This window comes from Mustela nigripes, chromosome 3, assembly GCF_022355385.1.
Source record: "Mustela nigripes isolate SB6536 chromosome 3, MUSNIG.SB6536, whole genome shotgun sequence".
Taxonomy (NCBI): domain Eukaryota; kingdom Metazoa; phylum Chordata; class Mammalia; order Carnivora; family Mustelidae; genus Mustela; species Mustela nigripes.
In genome coordinates, this window is record NC_081559.1 from 177,141,262 (window position 1) to 177,157,089 (window position 15,828).

The following is a 15,828-nucleotide window of genomic DNA, read 5'->3' on the forward strand; positions in this document are numbered from 1 at the left end:
GGACAGAGATTTGGGCACAGCTGAGCTGGGCTTTCTGCTTCATGGTCTTTTACAGGCTTCAGTGAAGGTGTTGGTGGGCCAACATCATATGAAGGTTCAACTTGGGAAAGGTAAGCTTTCAAGTTCATGTGCTAGTTGGCAGAATTCACTTCCTCTCAGACTGTTGGACAGAGGGCCTCAGTTTTTTGCTGGCTGTTGGCCAGAGACCAGCCTCACTACTTTTCTACAAGAGCTTCTCCAATAGGGCAGCCTGCTTCATCAAAGCACACAAGCTATGAAGGCTAAGTAGAGTTTGCTAGTAAGATGGAAGTCACAACCGCTTGTTACCTAATCTTAGAAGCACCATCCCCTCGATGTTTTCATGTTCTATTAGTTAGAGGCAAGCTACTCAAAGGGAGATCATGGGGCGTTATCTTAGAGCCACAACACACAGGCAGAATGTTGAACAAAAAAAGCCAGGCAAAAATATATATTGTGTGACTCTATCTACCTATTGTTCATTTATTTATTTATTTATTCATATTTCAGAAACCAGGTCAGAGAACTCTATGGCATTAGAAGTCAGGATAGGGGTTCCCCTAAGTGTATGAAAGGGGAATATAAGCACAGGGAATGGTTAGTGGCTGGAAAGAAACCCCATGACATCTGGGATGTTGTGATTCTTGAGCTGCATGGTGTTTCCACAGATGTATACTGTTTGTAAAAAAGTATTGGGCCATCTATATCTGATTTGTGGAAGAGTGTGTGTGTGTGTGTGTGTGTGTAAGAGATACTTCCATAAAAATTTTTAAAAAGTAATGTATGCTTAGATTCAATTAAGTATGATAAATGACCCATTTATCAGCTACTCTTTGATCATCTATACTTTCTCTTTCTTTGCCACAGTAAAGTGACAGTTGACTCCATTCCTCCTTAGGAGGACCTCCTAAGGACCTGGCACTTACCTCGATCACATATGGTAGACAGAATTTCTAAAAATCACTCTCAGGATTCCATACCCAAATCCCCTGAACCAGGGAAGGTAATGAGTCTTTCTTCCTGTGATTGTATTCTGTTAAAATCTTAAAAATGGAAGATTATCTGGGTGGGCCCAGTGTAATCAATCAAGAAAGAATTTTCTACTGGGAGCAAAAGGGAAGGGCAGAAGAGGAATTCAAAGAGATTCTAGGCACGAGGAAGACTCAACACACAGGTTACTCCTTTAAAGTGAGAGGCATGTGAGTAGGGATACAGGTGGCTCCTGGCAGTCAGCCAGCAAGGGAAAGGGGGCCTCAGTCCTGTAGTTATGAGGAACTGGATTCTGCTAACAACTTGAATGAGGCTGGAAATGGGTTCTTCCCCAGAGGCTTCAGATAAGCATTCAACCCCCCTGACACCTTGATTTAGGTCTTGTAAAACCTGAACGGAGAACACAGGTGAGCCCACACATTCCGCTGAGCTACAGAACTGTGAGCTAGTAAATCAATATTTCTTTAAGCTGCTAAATTTACTTATTTTCTATTTGTTAATTTGTTTAATTTGTTATGCAGCAATAGAAAATAATACAGGATGTATCCTATTCACAGCAGACCTATTTTGGAGGGTAGGGACGCTTAAAAGATAATGATTTTAAAGATTTTTTTTTTTCAATTTATTTGACAGAGATCACAAGTAGGTAGAGAGGCAGGCAGAGAGAAAGAGGGGGGAAGCAGGCTCCCTGCTGAGCAGAGAGCCAGATGCAGGACTCGATCCCAGGACCCTGAGATCATGACCCGAGCCGAAGGCAGAGGTTTTAACCCACTGAGCGACCCAGGTGCCCAAGATAATGACTTTAATGCTCACAAAGTAAATCAGAATCCCAGGAGGTAGGACTCCCACCCCTAGCACTTTTTTCCTTTTTCCAAGTTTTTCAAGTACTTCAAGAGATTCTAATCTGAAGCTTCTATTGAGCAATCTCATTAAGGGGATAGAGATCAAAATGCCTGGGTGAGAAGAGATATTTGGCATTCTCCTCTATTACATGTTCCCTTAACCTGTCACTGAGGCTCGTCATGGCTTCTTGCAACAAACCTCTTGAATGTGGGCGTCCTCTCCACTCCCTCTGCTCCCTTGCTAGGAGACTCAGACTGGGTTTCATGGAAATAATGTGAGTGCTTCCACTGGCTCCATGAGGGCAGGGGTGGACTCTGGTTTGCTCGCCTTTGAGGTTTCGGGCCACGAGTACTGCTTGCCACGTAATAATTACATAATACGTGTATCATGTGGTTTACAAATGATGACTGATTGAAAGAGCACATGAATATACCATCCAGTCATGATTAGGTCTACATTCTCCCCAATGAAACTTCAAGTTTATATTTTGTTTTTATTCTAATGTTCCACGCTGGTAAGAAGTTGATATTTCTACATCTGGAGCCAACCCAAAAAATGACTTACAGACACGTTCATCCAAGCCTTCTCATTTCACAGTTGGGGCAGAGAAATAGCATGCTCAGGTCACACCATGGCAGAACAATGTCTAGAACCCGGGTCCATGCCAAGGCGTTTTTTAGGTGGGCGTGGGTGGTGGGATAGGAAGGTTTCTGTTGCTTCAGGCTTAGTTTGGGTTGGTGGATCCGCCTTAAGGGGAAGAGGCTGGGGCAGCTGTACTTCATGCTTCGGATTCGTGGATAGGTTGGGGGTAGCTCTACCTTAGAGTGTAGGGGCAGTGGCTCCATGAGGGACAGCTATTTTTGTAGTGACAGCAGAGGAATAAAGGGCAAAAGGAAGCATGTGAGACTTTATTCTTATTTTTATTTTAGACAGAAAACATGATTGGACAGGAGGGTTGGTGAGGAGAAGCAGAGAGAGAAGGAGAGAGAGAATGGGAAACAGACTGCCTGCTGAGCAGGGAACCCGATGAGGGTCTCCGTCTCCCCACCCTGAGATCACGACCTGAGTCAAGGTCAAGAATCAGCTGCTTAAGCCACTGAACCACCCAGGCACCCCAGTATGCAAGACTCTTAAGGCCTGGCTCAGAGCTGGGGCGTGTTCACTTCTTCCCTTTTGTCATTTGTCACGGTAAGTCACGTGGCCAATCAAATAGTCAAGGCATGAGGAAATACACTATGGCCATGGAGAAGCCAGGGCAAGGATGTGTGCAGGGAAGGATGAAAAATTGAGTTAATTACTCATCTCCACAATGGCTAGGTGGTAGTCTCCTATGGTTGCCATAGCAAGGTCCAACCATCTGGGTGGCTTAAAACAAATTTATCCTTCACTTCCTGGAGGCTGGAAGTCTGATAGTGTTGGCAAGGCCATACTTTCTCTGAAGTCCCTAGGGAAGAATCCTCTCTTATTTCTTTCTGGTTTCTAGTGGTTGCTGGCAGCCGTCAGGGATCCTTGGTGTGTGGCTACATCACCCCGATCTTGGCCTTCGTCATCACATGGTCTTGTTCCTCATGAGATGTCTCTGATTTTAAATCTCTCTTTTCTCTAAGGGTACCAGTCATTAGATTTAGGGCTCCCCCAACCCAGTATTACTTCACTTTAGTTTGAAATTTCCAGATTAACATCACCTTCATCAATATCTAAGGTTAGGAATTCTACACATTTATCTTGGGGACATAACTCAACCCACAAAAGACCAGAATCCTGTACCGTCTTTTGTAAACTAGAGCAGGTGTTCCTAGAGTCTGAGTCCCGGACCCATAGCATGAACTTCACCTGGGAGCTGGTTAAAAGTTGAAATTCATGGGTCCCAACCAGACTTATTGACTCAGAAGCCAGAGGGGTAGGGCCCAACAATCTATGGTGTAACAGGTTCTCCAGGTGACTTTAATTCATGCGAGACTAGAAAACAGTAGAAGCTAGGCTTTGCATGAAAGTAAATTTGGCCATTGTTGTTAAGAAGAAGTGAGAGGTAGGAACCAATCCCATTTGAGTGTCTGTGTGTGTCATAAAAAGGCAGGTATTAGAAGTAGAGTTGGTATAACTAATCAATTGAGTAATCAGCATATAATTCTAAGGAATCCAGGTGCCACTGGCCTCATGGATCAGTGGACTTGACAAAGCACTGTTCTCATACTAGAAAGTCCTCACTGAATTTTCATTTTTTTGTGGGTATGAAAAAAATGAGCGGAGTCAGCAGAGCTGGTTCCTGAGTCTACAGCATGAGCTACATTGGGTAGAATCAATGAAAAAAAGTAGCTAAGGTCTGAGGCACCTGGATGACTCAGTTGGGTATGCACTGGACTCTTGATTTTGGCTCAGGTCATGATCTCAGGGGCCTGGGGTTGGACTCTATGCTTGGCGGGGAGTCTGGTGGGGATTCTCTCTCTCCTCTCCCCTCTCTCCCTCTCTAAAATAAATAAACCTTTAAAAAAAATGTAAAAAAAAATGTAGCCAAGGCATTTTGTTCAGTACATTTTGCATAGTACCTTTGTGGAAATGATTATTACCAGAGACTTATTGCTGACTCCACACTTTCCTTCTTCAACCAGTTCTGGAAAAGAATGACCCTTGCAACCACCCACCCCGGCCACTGGCTATGTATGCAGAGCTAAGAAAGGAAATGTGTCACAATTTGTTACAATCCTCCAGGCATGAGATGTAGGAACTTCGTTTACTAGGGAAGTCACATCTTATGCACAGCTGAATTTAACAAAGGGACTCAGCACTTCGATAGGGTTAGATTCTCAAGTAAAAATAGAGACTAAAAATCAGGGATGGGCAGCTTTGTGCTTGAAAATACTTTACGTTGTCCCTTGACATCAGGGCATGTAATTGTATGTCTACAGTCTAGTCAAGTAATCCCTTGCAGGTCAAACTTCGAGAACATTAAGAGTTTATGCCGATGTCTGCATATTCAAAACATTCTGTCTTTAAAATAAATTTCTAGTTCTGAATACGGGAGATGGGGAGACTAGTCCGAAGTTTTCTTTTGGACTCTTATACCTTAATATGGTGTTTGGGTTTTTTGTTTTGTTTTGTTTTCAAGAATTAAATAAGGAAATGAAAACCCCCATCTGAGCGGAGAGCTAGATCTCAAAAGAAATGGGAGTGTTCAAAAGATGTAACCTATCTATATGAATCTAACATTACGGAGTGGTTACAGTTTGCCAGAAATTCTTCTGAGTACTTTAAAAATGTGCATGCTCGTTCTGGAGGCTGTGTGTTTCACTACTTTATCATGCCACTGCTCTAATTTTGCACAGTAGTGTTTCTGCTATATGCAGTTTTGGAGGGTGGCAGATCAAAATCAAAACATGGGGCTGGATACATTGATATCAGGCACGGACCTAAAGAAGCACCCACTTCCCCATCCTGCCTGCTCCCCGTGCCTCTCTCCTTGAAGGGCGGCAAGTGTTATGATAAAACTTCTACAGCCTTTTCTTTTTAGGAAGCAAGCTCTATGCTTTCTTCTTTTCCCAGGGGCAGAAAAAAAATAGCATATTGTGTTGTCACAAAAGAAAAGAATGGAGTTGAGTCTTCGTGGTTAGAGATGAGAAAAGTCCTCCAGTTGTCAAAAAGTAAAAGTCCGGGGAATTTGTGCAACCGGAGCCCGATAAAAGGCACAGCAGGGGCTGATGACAGATTACTGTCCTCATAAACCTGAAGGCATGATCTAGGGCTCAATCCTCATATCTGCCAAACTCAAAGAAGTTAAAGAAAAATGGGACAGAGGTGATGATTTAGATTGCACCTGGGAGAGAAGGAATGTAGCACACCCAAGATGCACCTTGCGAGATCAGGCAAGCATCCGCAGAGCACAGCCCCAGATTTGCCTGCTTCTTGCTTTCTCCAGCCTGTGGGAAGTGTTAGAAATGCGGCATTTAAAAGTTAGTTCTGGGAGGTCTGATTTTGTTCAGGAATCCTAAAAGCTGCAAATGTGGATCTTATGAGAGCAAGGGATAGTCTCAGCTTATTTTTTCTCCATGGTTTTATCCTCATGCTGTAGCATCTGTCGGGTGTCTTAAGTGATCCAGTGTGTGTGTGTGTGTGCGCGCGCGCTTGTTTGTTTGTGGTCATTGCCTTCCTCATACAAGCCCTTCTTAGGTTATAGGGACCCTTGGGTTGGCGTGTGTGTGTGTCTGTGTGTGTGTTAGAGTGATTGCTGCCTTCCTCATATAACCCTTCTTGGATTATAGGGACTCTTGGATTGACATGTGTGTAAGGGGAAAGGTGGTGGTCGGGGGGGGAGGGTCCTTCTTTCTCATTCCCTGTTCTGGTTTCAGAAAGCAGGCAGACCCAACCACAAAGCCTCCCAGAGGCTCTGGGTCCTTATGGTGCTGCCTTCCAAGTGCTGTCTGTATTGTTGACTTGGCCATTGGAGGCACAGTGTTGGGAGTGGGAATACCCTGGAGCCTGGAAACTGCAGATCTGAGTTTGAAGTGCACCTCTCACCACATACCAACTGGGTGAATTGAAACGAAGTGACCTCTCTGCCCTCAATTTGCTCTTTTACAAAATGGGTAACAATATATCTGTCTCAGGGGCTTTTTGAGGATCAGTTGCCTAACAAATTAAACCCCCCAATCTAGTGGTTTAAAAGAATTGATCATCTCACAGAATTTCTGTGGCTCAGAGAATTGGAGAACAGCTTAATCTGGGTGGTTCCAGCTCACTCTCTCTCATGTAGCTGCCATCAAGTGTTGGCAAGGCTGCCATCATCCGAAGGATTGACTGGGGATGGAGGACTTGCTTCCGTGGTGGGTCCCTCACACAACTGGCAAGTTAGAGCTGGCTATGAGGGGGGAGGCCTTGGTGCCTGGCAACATGGATATCTTCATGAGACTGCTGGATTGTTCCTAACAACCCAAGGGAGTAAGTGATCCAGGAAAGCCAGGAGAGGCTACATGCCTTTTGTGTCCTGGTCTCGATAATCACAGATCATCACTCTTGCCTATTCTTCTTGTTGGACGTGAACTACTTGGTCCAGCCTTTACTCAAGAGGAGGAGAATCAGGCTCTATTTTTTGAAGAGAATGTCTAAGAATTTCTGAACATACTTTATTTTTTTAACCATGATTTATTTTTATTAGATTCAAATTTAATTAATTAACATATGTTTTATTGGTTTCAGAGCGAGAGGTCAGTGATTTATCAATCTTATATAATACCCACTGCTCTTTATATCAAGTGCCCTCCTTAATGTCCATCATCCTGTGACCCTACCCCCCTATTCCTCTCCTCCAGCAACCCTTAGTTTGTTTCCTATGCTTAAGAGTCTTTTATGGTTTGTCTCCCTCTTTGATTTTATCTTGTTTTATTTTTTCCTTTCTTCCCCTATGATCCTCTGTTTTGTTTCTTAAATTCTATATATGAGTGAGATCATACGATAATTATCTTTCTCTGACTTATTTTGCTTAACATAATACCCTTTAGTTCCATCCACATCATTGAAAATGGCAAGATTTCTGTCTTTCTTTCTTTCTTTTTTTTTTTTTTTAGTACACCCTTGTATACATATGGCACATTTTCTTTATCCATTTACCTGTCAGTGGACATCTGGACTCTTTCCATAGTTTGGATATTGTGAACATTGCTGCTATAAACATTGGGCTGCATGTACCCCTTAGGATCACTTCATTTGTATCTTCATTTGGGGTAAATATCCAGTAGCACAATTTCTGGGTCGTAGGGAAGCTCTATTTTCAACTTTTCAAGGAACCTTTATATTGTTTTCCAGAGTGGCTGCACCAGTTTGCATTCCTACCAACAGTGTTCTAGGGTTCCCCTTTCTCCTCATCCTTGCCAATACCTGTCATTTCCTGACTTGTTAATGTTAGCCACTTTGACTGATGTGAAGTGGTATCTCACTGTGGTTTTTGATTTGTATTTCCCTGATGCGGAATGATGTTGAGCACTTTTTCATGTGTCTGATGACCATTTGTATGTCTTCTTTGGAGAAATGTCTGTTCTTGTCTTCTGCCCATTTCTTGATTAGATTATTTGTTCTTTGGGTGTTGAGTTTGAATAAGTTCTTTATAGATTTTGGATACTAGCCTTTTATTTGTTATGTCATTTGCAAATATCTTCTCCCATTCTATCTGTGGTCTTGTGGTTTTGTTGACTGTTTCATTTGATCTGCAAAACCTTTTTATCTAGATGAGGTTCCAATAGTTCATTTTCCCCTTTGTTTCCCTTGCCTTTGGAGATGTGTCTAGCAAGAAGTTGCTGTGGCCAGGGTCACAAAGGATGCTGCCTGTGTTCTCCTCAAGAGTTTTAATGGATTCCTGCCTCACACTAGGTCTTTTATCCACTTGGAGTCAATTTTGGTGTATAGTATAAGGAAATAGTCCAGTTTTATTCTTCCATATGTGGCTGTCCAATTTTCCTGATACAATTTGTTGAAGAGACTGTCTTTTTTCCATTGGATACTTTTCCCTACTTTGTCAAAGATTAGTTGACCATAGAGTTGAGGGTCCATTTTGGGGCTCTTTATTCTGATCCACTGATCTATGCATCTGTTTTTGTGCTAGTACCATACTCTCTTGATGCTTACAGCTTTGTAACAGAGCTTGAAGTCAGATTTGTGATGCCACCAGCTTTGGTATTCTTTTTCAACATTCCTCTGGCTATTTTGGGTCTTTTCTGGTTCCATATATATTTTAGGATTATTTGTTCCATTTCTTTGAAAAAAAAAAAAAAGTCGATGGTATTTGGATAAGGATTGCATTGAATGTGTAGATTGCTCTTGGTAGCGTAGATGTTTTCACAATTTTTGTTCTTCCAATCCATGAGCATGGAATGTTTTTCCATTTCTTTGTGTCTTCCTTGATTTCTTTCATGAATGTTCTATAGTTTTCTGAGATTCTTTGTCCCTTTGGTTAGATTTATTCCTAAGTATCTTACAGTTTTGGGTGCAATTGTAAATGGGAATAGTTCCTTAATTTCTCTTCTGTCTTGTTGTTGGTGTATAGAAATGCAACTGATTTCTGTGCATTGACTTTATATCCTGCCACTTTACTGAATTCCTGTATGAGTTCTAGCAGTTTGGGGGTGGAGCCTTTTGGGTTTTCTACAAAAGGTATTATATCATCTGCAAAGAGTGAGAGTTTGACTTCTTCGTCTATTGGATGCTTTTTATTTCTTCTCGTTGTCTGATTTCTGAGGCCAGGACATCTAGTACTATGTTGACTAGCAGTGGTAATAGTGAATATCCCTGCCATCTTCCTAACCTTAGAGGACTAGCTCTCAGTTTTCCCCCATTGAAAATATTTGCTGTGGGCTTTTTATGACTTTTATGGTTTTGAAGTATGTTCCCTTTATCCCTACACTGTGAAGAATTTTAATCAAGAAAGGATGCTGTACTTTGTCAAATGCTTCCTCTGCATCTATTGAGAGGATCATATGGTTCTTGTCCCTTCTTTTATTTATGTAGTGTAACACATTGATTGATTTGTGGATGTTGAATCACCCTAGCAGCCTAGGAATAGATCCCACTTGGTTGAGGTGAATAATCCTTTCAGTGGACTGTTGGATCCTATTGTCTGGTATTTTGGTGAGAATTTTTACATTCATGTTCATTAGGGATATTGGTCTGTAATTTTCCTTTTTGGTGGAGTCTTTGTCTGGTTATTGGGATCAAGGTAATGTTGGCTTCATAGAAAAAGTTTGGAAGTTTCCCTTCCATTTCTGTTTTTTGGAACAGTTTCAGGAGAATAGGTATTATTTCTTCGTTGAATGTTTGGTAGAATTCCCAGGGAATTTGTCAGGTTCTGGACTCTTGTTTTTTGGGGGATTTTTGATTACTACTCTAATTTCCTTGATGGTTATGAGTCTGTTCAGGTTTTCTATTTCTTCTGTTTAAGTTTTGGTAGTTTTATGTCTCTAGGAATGAATCTATTACTTCCATATTGCCTAATTTGTTGGCATATAGTTTCTCATAATATGTTCTTAAAATTGATTGTATTATTTGTGATCTCTCCTCTTTGATTTGCAATTTTATTTGGGTCCTTTCTCTTTTCTTTTTGATTAGTCTGGCCAGGTGTTTATCAATCTTATTAATTCTTTCAGATAACCAGATCCTAGTTTCATTTATCTGTTCTACTCTTCTTTTCGTTTCTATTTCATTGATTTCTGCACTAATCTTTATTATTTTTCTTTTCCTGCTGGGTTTAGGCTTTATTTGCTGTTCTTTCTTTAGTTCCTTTCAATGAAGATTAGATTGTGTATTTGAGACCTTTCTTGTTTCCTGATAAAAGCTTTATTGCTATATATTTCCCTCTTAGGACCATCTTTGTTGCATGGTTTTGAACAGTTGTGTTTTCATTTTTATTTGTTTCCATGAACTTTTTACTTTCTTCTTTAATTTCTTGGTTGACCCAATCATTCTTTAACAGGATGCTTTTTAGCCTCCATGTATGTGAGTTCTTTCTAAACTTCCTGTTGTGATTGACTTCTGGTTCCAAAGCATTATGGTCTGTAAATATGCAGGGGATGATCCCAATCTTTTGGTACCAGTTGAGACCTGATTTGTGACCAGTATGTGATCTATTCTAGAGAGTGGTCCATCTGCACTCGAGAAGAATGTGTGTTCTGTTGTTTTAGGATGGAATGTTCTGAATATATCTGTGAAGTCCATCTAGTCCAGTGTATCTTTCAAAGCCCTATTTCCTTGTTGAACTTCTGTTTAGACAATCTGTCCATTGACGTGAGGCTGATGTTAAAGTTCCCTACTATTTTTGTATAATTATCAGTGTGGTTCATTGATTTTGTACTTAGTTGGGTTTTATAATTGGCTGGTCCCATGTTAGGGGCATAAATATTTACAGTTGTTAGATCTTCTTGTTGGATAGACCCCTTATTATGAAATAACATCCTTCCTCATCTCTTATTACAGTCTTTGGTTTAAAATTGAATTTGTCTGATATAATGATTGCCACCCCAGCTTTCTTTTGATGTCCATTAGCATGGTAAATGGCTTTCCATCCCCTTGCTTTCAATCTAGAGGTATCTTCGGGTCTAAAATGAGTCTCTTACAGACAGTGTATTGATGGGTCTCGCTTTTTTATCCAATTTGACACATTGTTCTTTTGATTGTGGCTTTTAGCCCATTTACATTCAGAGTAACTATTGGAAGATATGAATTTAGTGCCATTTTATTACCTGTAAAGTCACTGTTTCTGTATATTGTCTTTGTTCCTGTCTGGTCTATGTTATTTTGGGGCTCTCTCTTAGCTTAAAGGAACACTTTTAATATTTCTTGTAAGGTTGGTTTGGTGATCACAAGTTCTTTTAGTTTTTGTTTGTCCTGGAGGTTTTCTTTCTTTCTTTTTTTTTAAGATTTTATTTATTTATTTGACACAGAGAGAGAGATCATCAGTAGGCAGAGAGGCAGGCAGAAAGAGAGGGGGAAGCAGGCTCCCTGCTGAGCAGAGAGCACAATGCATGTCTTGATCCCAGGATCCTGAGATCATGACCTGAGCCTAGGTGGAGGCTTAACTCACTGAACCACACATGTGCCTCACCTTGTCCTGGAAGCTTTCTCTCTCTCCTATTTTCAATTACATCCTAGGTGGATAAAGTATTCTTGGCTGCATATTTTCTCATTTAACACCCTGAATTTTTCTCATTTAACACCTGGACTACCAGGTCTCTGTGGATATGTCTCTTACCAGTCTAATGTTTCTACTGTTGCAGGTTATGGACCTCTGATCCCCAGCTACTTTCAGGATTTTCTCTTTGTCTCTGAGATTTGCAAGTTTCACTATTATATGTCAGGATGTTGACCTATTTTTATTGATTTTGAGGGGTATTCTCTGCCTCCTGGACTTGGATGCTTGTTTCCTTACCCAGATTAAGGAAGTTCTCCAGTATAATTTGCTCTAGTATACCTCCCCCCCTCCCCCCGCAACCTGACCCTTTCCTCTTCTTCTGGGATCCCAGTTATAGTAATATTGTTTTTCTTTATGGTATCATGTATCTCAAATTCTCCCCTCATGATCCAATAGTTATTTATCTCTTTTTTTCTCAGCTTCTTTATTCTCCATCCTTTTGTCTTCTATATCACTAATTCTGTCCTCTGTCTCTTTTATCCTAGCAGTTAGAGCTTCCAATTTTTATTGTATCTCATTAATAGCCTTTTTTATTTTGATTTGATTAGATTTTCATTCTTTTATTTCTCCAGGAAGGGATTCTCTAGTGCCTTCTATCCTTCTTTTTTACAAGCCCAGCTAGTATCTTTATAATTGTTATTCTGAACTCTAGTTCCACTATCTTACTTATGTCCATACTGATTAGGTCTCTGACAGTCAGTACTACCTCTTTTTCTCTTTTTTTAAGAGAGTTTTTCCATCTTATTCTGTCCAGAGATGAAAAGATAAATGAGAGAACTAAATACTAAAATGGAACAATGACCCCAGAGAAATGTATACTACACAAAAGAGAAGATACCCAAAACCAAAAAAAAATTTTTTTTAATTAAAAAAAAAACAAACAAACAAGAATATAATCAGATAGGTGAGCAAAATAAAGCAGTACATTGAATCCTGTGTGTATTTTGGTCTATTTGTTAAAACACTAGATCCCAAAATTGTAAGCAAAGAAAAACTTATGTATGTACAAAAATAAAAGTAAATATAATGAAAGGATAGAATATAACTGTAAAATTTAAAGACAAAAAAAAAAAAAGAGGGAAAAAGAAGGAATATACAGGTGAACAGAGCAGAGCGATACACTATATCCTGAGTGTATTTTGGTCAGTTTGTTAGAAGAAACTACATCTCAAAATTATAAAGAAAGGAAAACTTACACACACACACACATACACACACACACATATACATATTTAAACATATTTTTAAATACATTGAATTGAATACATTGGAAGGATAGACTATAACTGTAAAGGTCAAAATTTATGAGACTGTTGCACTACCTACTGCACTAACAAGGCACCAGTAAAGGTGAGAAAATTTAAAATAGACTTTACAAAACAAAACCAAACCAAACCATGAGCAAGAAGGAGGAGGAAGAAGAAGAGCGTGGAGGAAGAGAAAAGAGAATATGCAGACAGGTGAAGGGAACAGAGCCCTACATTTGCTCTTTTAGAAGAATCTGCATCCCAAAATTGTAAAGAAAGAAAACATATATATATATATATGTTGTATATATATATATATACAAAAATAAAATTAAATACAAGGAAATGATGGTATAACTGTAAAAATGAAAATGGAAAAAGATTTTAAAAAAGAGTTGATAAAATAAGAAATTGGTTGAAAAAGGAAAGAGAAAAAAATAAAATTGAAAGACTAAAGAATCTTGGGGAAAAAACCATGAATTCTGTATGCTATATTCCCCTAGCACTAGAGTTTTGCAATTCTGTGCCACTGGCAAACTTGGTGTTGGCTGGATACTCTTGCTGATCTTCTGGGGGAGGGCCCATTGCATTGATTTTCAAGTGTCTTTTCCCTGAGTAGAATTGCACCACTGTTGGCAGGGGGCCAGGCTAAGTAATCTGCTCTGCTCGGGATTGGTCCATGTGGCTCTTGTTCCCTTGTGGTCATACTTGAAATCACTGCAAGAGATAATGTGAGTAAAATTCTTAGAAAAAAATAAGTATTGAATAAATGAATGCAGTTAGTATTTGAAGACTTTAAAAGAAACCTTGTAGGGATGCTTGGGTGGCTCAGTTGGTTAAGCAGCTGCCTTCGGCTCAGGTCATGATCCCAGCGTCCTGGGATCGAGTCCCACATCGGGCTCCTTGCTCCGCAGGGAGCCTGCTTCTCCCTCTAACTTTGCCTTCCACTCTGTCTGCCTGTGCTCCCTCTCACTCGCTCTCTCTCTGACAAATAAATAAATAAAATCTTTAAGAAAAAAAAAAAAGAAAGAAACCTTGTACTACTCCATCTCTCTCATCTCACCTAGCATGATGCTTCGTGTGTAGCTACCATCTTAAATAATGAGCTAATGTTAATTAAAAATGAGCTAAATGTGTTTGCTTTGTGTGGTGTTGTGCTAAGCATTTTTGATGGAAAAGCTCATTCCATCTTCACAATATCCCTGGGAAATGGATGCTATTCTATTATTAACCCAATTTATAGATGGAAAAACTGAAGTATGCACAGAGAAGTAGTTTGTTGGATGTTAATATGTGGAGGAGGGTGATAGAGCCTGGAACTGGTCTCAGTCAACTCCAAGGTATTGCTTCTAACCATCAAAGTGTGGGTCTTATCATAAATCAAGGCCTCTAAAATTATTTACATCAAATAGACTTTGATACTCCTGCCTCTGAGGGGTGCTTGGGTAGCTCAGTTGGTTAAGCAACTGCCTTCAGATCAGGTCATGTTACGGGAGTTCCAGGATTGAGTCCCGCATCAGGCTCCCTGGTCAGCAGGGAGTCTGCTTTTCCCTCCAACCTTCCCCCTCTCATGCTCTCTCTCTCACTCTCTCATTCTCTTGCTCTCTCAAATAACTAAATAAAATCTTAATAAATGAATGAATAAATAAATAAATAAATATTCCAGCCTCTGGAACTTGTTATCCTGAAATATTTCAGAGTGGGAGAAAAATAATACTTGAGTTATGAGATCTGTATCTTGAGGCACTTCTCTCAGATCTAGGATGTTCTAAAAATTCCCAGCCAAACTTTCACAACAGGAAGCGTGGGAATTTCTCTCCCACACTCTTCCTTCCTCCACTATTTGATAAAACACACCCACAGCCTCTACTTTCTCCTGTTCTGCACTTTAGATTTCTCCTTGAAACTTGGATGTGTGGAGGTCCCAATGCTAAATACAAGTGTGAAAACCAAAGTAGATGATCTTAAAGGTCATTTCCTATGCTAACGTTTTATATTAGATGAGACCTCCTTCTTCCTGCTTCCCCATTCTTACAGAAATTAGTGAACAGGTCTGGTCAATTCGTTCTCAGCCATGACACTCTTGATTCTCCTTTTCCTATCCCTTAGCCACTGTCCTTATTCTACACCAGGTAAGAATGGAATGGGATGGAAATACTGTAGCGTGGTCTTAACAGGACATACATCTCCAGTCATTCTTCCGTTCTCTGACAACATAACTCCCCAGTAATATCCTTTTGTGTTACAGCACACCATCATTAAAATAAAACCCATCACTTGGCTGTGTAGCAGTCCTCACATGGGGTGCCACGGATTTAGCATATATCAATAGATAGTTTTCGGAGAATGCAATCTTAAAAGAAGTTAGGTAGTTTTCTTGACTAATGGAATTTCCTAGAGAGTTTGATATACTGATGTGCAACGTGAGTCTTTCTGAGGGAGATATAATGTAACTTGCTCTTTTGGGTTTGTTGTGGGCAAGCACAGGATTCTTGTTGTGAAACTGTCTTGACTTACCCAATTAATAGCTGTTTCTTACCACTGGGACTCTTCCCTGACACATCACTTGAGCCCCTTCTCGTTACATTGCCCCTTAGCACGTGGAAGTCCAGAACACCATCCCTCAATAGACAGCTGCTCTGTCTCTCAACCCTCAACCTCTCCAGAATCACTACTTCAGAATATCAAGATGTGTGTATACTTGTGTACATATACGTAACTTTCTTTACTGAGGGACTGGGTAATTTTAAAAAGCAATTGACCCACCGAAGTTTTTAGGGTCTAGAAACGACTCCGTATAATACTCTAATGGTAGACACATGTTACTATGCATTTGTTCAAACCCATAGAATGTACAACACCAAGAAAGAACCCAATGTAAACTATGGACTTTGGGTGATAATAGGTTATCAAGGTAGGTTCACCAGTCATAACAAATGTAAGCTTTGGTGGGGTATGTTGATAATGGGGAAGCTGTGCGTGTGTGGGGACGGGGGTATATGGGGATTCTCTGTATACTCTGCTTAATTTTGTCATGAACCTAAAACTGCTCTAAAAAATAAA

At 40.1% G+C, this 15,828-nt stretch overlaps 1 long non-coding RNA gene across 8 annotated transcripts in view; it reads left to right on the top strand.

Annotated features, from left to right (window-relative positions):
• LOC132014254 (uncharacterized) overlaps positions 1–15,828 on the top strand; it is a 268,817-nt gene that overhangs the window by 2,743 nt on the left and 250,246 nt on the right. For 7 of the 8 annotated variants that reach the window (XR_009403259.1, XR_009403258.1, XR_009403255.1 and 4 more), the window contains exon 2: positions 56–110. The exons of the other annotated variant lie outside the window; for it this stretch is intronic. This is a non-coding gene — a long non-coding RNA (uncharacterized LOC132014254). The remainder of the gene's footprint in view (positions 1–55; positions 111–15,828) is intronic. 8 annotated transcript variants of the gene reach the window in all.